Source organism: Heterodontus francisci, unplaced genomic scaffold (assembly GCF_036365525.1).
Source record: "Heterodontus francisci isolate sHetFra1 unplaced genomic scaffold, sHetFra1.hap1 HAP1_SCAFFOLD_236, whole genome shotgun sequence".
NCBI classification, from domain to species: Eukaryota; Metazoa; Chordata; class Chondrichthyes; order Heterodontiformes; family Heterodontidae; genus Heterodontus; species Heterodontus francisci.
This window is the reverse complement of record NW_027141158.1, coordinates 2,423,796-2,427,795: the sequence shown is the minus strand read 5'-3', so window position 1 is coordinate 2,427,795 and position 4,000 is coordinate 2,423,796.

Genomic DNA, 4,000 nt, shown 5'->3' with positions numbered 1-4,000 from the left:
GTCCACTGATGGCTCGTGCGTAGATTTCTCATCCTCAGACTCAAATCCCTCATTGACTTCGGCCTTCACTACCTCTGAACCACCTCCAACCAAACACCCCTCCGAGATAGTGTCTGCATGTTTGTTGGTGTGTCTGTCTGTGTGTGTGTGTACATATGCATGTTTGTGTCTGTTATTGTGTAACTGTACTGAGGGAGCGCTGCACTTTAATACGTTGGCACTTTTCCAACAACTATCCATAGTTTATTTGCACCACATGTAAACGCCTCTCATTGAAGCAATCAGTCACCAGGTAAATAAAACCTCAGGTATATCAGCAAAACACAATTGGCCCTTTTACCCCTTCTTGTTTGCTGTCACCAATTAACTCAGGCCTTGTTAACTGTTCAGGGGCCGTATTTAGAGACACATCACTCTCGGAGAGAAATAATGAATGAACACAGTGTTGTGAGGGGCGCTGTAAGGGGGCCTGGGGAATAAAGGCTCCCTCGACAAATAATATATAAAAGGGGCCTGGGGTTAAAGGCTTCCTTTAAAAACAAACGGGGTTAGTTACAGAATAAAGCTCCCTCTCCGCTGTTCCCATAAAAAAGAAAGAGAAAGCGGGGTTGGCTGTTGCTTGATTGAATGTGCTGACTGCTGGTTGCAGCAACGAACCTCAGCTAAAGAAGAAAAAAGGGGCGCTATATTAAACTGGAGCTGGGCCCTACTGGGAGATTACAGCACCATCGGAGGTGCAGTAAGGAGAGGGTGATGTACTCTCGGGAAGCAGTGTTGGGGGAGAGCTTCACAATCAGAGCATCATTCTTCCCACATTGCAGTTGTACAGGGTCCAGGAGTACTGTGTACCGTTTTGGTCTCCTTATTTAAGGAATGCTATGTTTGCATTTGAGTGATTCCTGGGATTTCGGGATTATCTTATGAGCAGAAGTTGAGAGGTCTAGGTTTATGTTCCCCATGGTTTAAAACAATGAGAGGATTTCTCATTGAAACAAAGACAATTGTTAGGGTGTGGTAGATGCTAAGAGTACCTTTCCCCTGGGATAGAGAGTCCAGATCTAGGGAGTCACAATTTCAGGATAAGGCGTCGGCCATTTGGGAATGAGATAAATATATGATACTCTTAAACTCAAGACTCTGGTGGATCTGGAGTAGTGTATCTCAGTGAGCACATAGGTAAGGGATGAATGGGACGTGGTTTAAGGTGGCATATCGATGCAGAGTTTTTGATGAGGTCTGCTGCATGTAGGCCGTGCAGGATAGTATTAGCTTAGACAATTCTGGACGTAGAAAAGGCATGGATAAGCCTTTCAGAAGCAGACAGGCTGATGGGAGGAAAGGGCAATACTCTGGAGGGGGTAGTAGGCACGATTCATGTTCTGGAACTATACCAATTCAGAACTCATCTTAAGGCCAAATGGAATGCTGAACTTAACAACAGTCTGGTTGAATCTCCGGCAGTGGGCAGTGCCTGCAATGGAGTAAATGAATAGTGAACAGAATTTATGATTTAGGACGGAAAGGGTGATCTTTTAGGGGCGGTACAGTGAGGCAGTGGTTAGCATCGCAGCCTCACAGCTCCAGATGTTCGCTTCTTGGTACTGCCTGTTTGGAGATTGAAAGTTCTCCCTATGACCACGTGGGTTTTTGCTGGGTGCTCCGGTTTCTTCCCACAGCCAAAAGACTTGCAGGTGATAGGTAAATTGGTCATTGTAAATTGCCCCGAGTGTACGGAGGTGGTTGGGAATATGGGATTACTGTAGGGTTCGGATAAATGGGTGTTTGTTGGTCAGCACAGGCACGGTGGACCAAAGGGCCTCTTTCAGTGCTGTATCTCTAAATAAAAGTAAAATAAATAAACAAAGTGATAGCTTTGGGCTGCCCAAGTTTTAAATGGAAAGATCAGTAACACAGTGAACCTTGATATACAGATCGAATAGCAGAACAAAGGGACATACCAGAGACATCACAAACAGCAAGGAGAATAGAGAAAATAACAAGAACAGCTCAGCATGATTTTAGAACTAAAAGTTGGACATAGATACATTGACACCAACACCAGCGAGGATGGGATAATAAATCTTTTGAATAATCAGAAGGCCATAATAGAATCGATGATCTAATTTCATCCACGCATAATATGCCGAAAGATAGACAAACTCAGAGGAGAAACTCCTCCTCATTGTTGCAACGTTCCAATCAACTGTTCTTAGATTCTGATCCATTGTTGTAATTCTACCAAATACTATTCTCAGATTCCAGACAATTGTTCCAATATTCCACACTCAATTCTATTTTCTCCCTTTCATTGAAGAAGCAGAGGTGATGCTGCCGAACACATTGAAAGCTGTCCCTTATTAATAGAAGAGGGAAACCTTGCAGTGATACAACTGGGTCCCATGGAGATTAACATTAATTACAGACACTGAACAAACAGGATCGATTAACCCTCTTCAATCCAGCACTATGCACAATAAAGTAAAATACTTAGAGACTTTGGATGGAATATATGTGAATTACCGATGGAAGGAGTGTTGGAAACAGTGTAAGCACTGCAAACAATCGCTCCAATTCTCCATGGATATGGGAATGGTCCCGGAGAACTTGAGGGTTGCAACTGGTGCACACTGTTTAATAAAAGAAGAGATGAATAAACCCTGTAATTACAGGTAGGTAGCCTAACATCGCAGGCACGGAAATTTCTGGAGGTCATAGGCCAGCACAAAATATTTCTGGCTTGGTAAAACATCACTACGACATGTAAGACAGCACAGATGTAATCGAATTATCTGATGAAGTAACCGACGGGGCTGTTAAGAGCAATGAGTGTTAGGTTATCTATATGGCTGACAATAGTCATGTGACAAAAGTCCATTCAATGACCTTCTATGAAAACCGTGACTGTGGCTATGACACTGGCCAAGGAACAAAGCTAAAGAAGAGGAGTGGTGAACAGTTCTAAAAACTGGAAGGGACGATACTGTAATGTTCCCAGGGAATGAACCACTGTTCTGCTATATACATATATTAATGAAATGGACTTATGTATCAGGGCACAATTTCAGTAGTTGAGATGGCAGGAGGTCGAAAATGTCGGAAACAATGTTCGGCTAGGATCAGCCTTTAGCAGGACATAGACAAACTGGTGAAATGACCTGGCAAATGGCAGATGTAATGCAATGCATAAAATATTGGAAATGAATCATTTTGTCAGGTATAATGAGGGAAGTCAATATAAAGTGAACTGCACAATTTTAAAGATGGTCCAGTAAAACAAATTATAGACTTGAGTATGCATGTAAGCACATATTTTAATGTTAAGAGAAGTTGCAAAGGCACACTCAATCTTTATCCTTGTGAATAGACTCATGGAGTACCACAGCAAGAAACTTATGCTAAAAGTTAATAAATCACCAGTTAGGCCCTGGCTGAATTATTGCATCAAATTCCCGGAACCACACTGTAGGAAAGAGGTCAAGAGGGTGCAGAGGGTACGAGTATGGTATCAGGACACGATATTAAGGTGATTGACACACAGCCTTAGAGGCTATGGGGCAGTTTTATTTTATTCAGTGAGTTGTTCTGATCTGGAATCCACCAGCTGAAAGGGTGGTAGAAGCAGATTCAATAACAATTTTTAAAATCGGCCTGGATAATTGCTGACACAGCAGTGGGGACGGTGGTGATTGTGTGTATGTGTGTGTGTGTGTGTATGTTCGTGTGTGTGCGAGTGCATGTTCGTGTGTGTGTGGGCGGGGGAGGAAATTGATTTACCGGGTGATGGAAAATAACAGGCAAATACATCTAATTGAAACGTTCTTTCAAATAACCAGAACAGATACGATGGGCCGAATGATTCTATTATTTTATTGCAACAGCAGCCCTTGAGACCTTATTTCATGTGTCCAGTTGACATTCTGCCGTTTTTGATCCAAATGTTAATCTTTACTCGGATACATGTGACAGCAGGAAATAAAACATAAAGGGTATTTGAGAAACG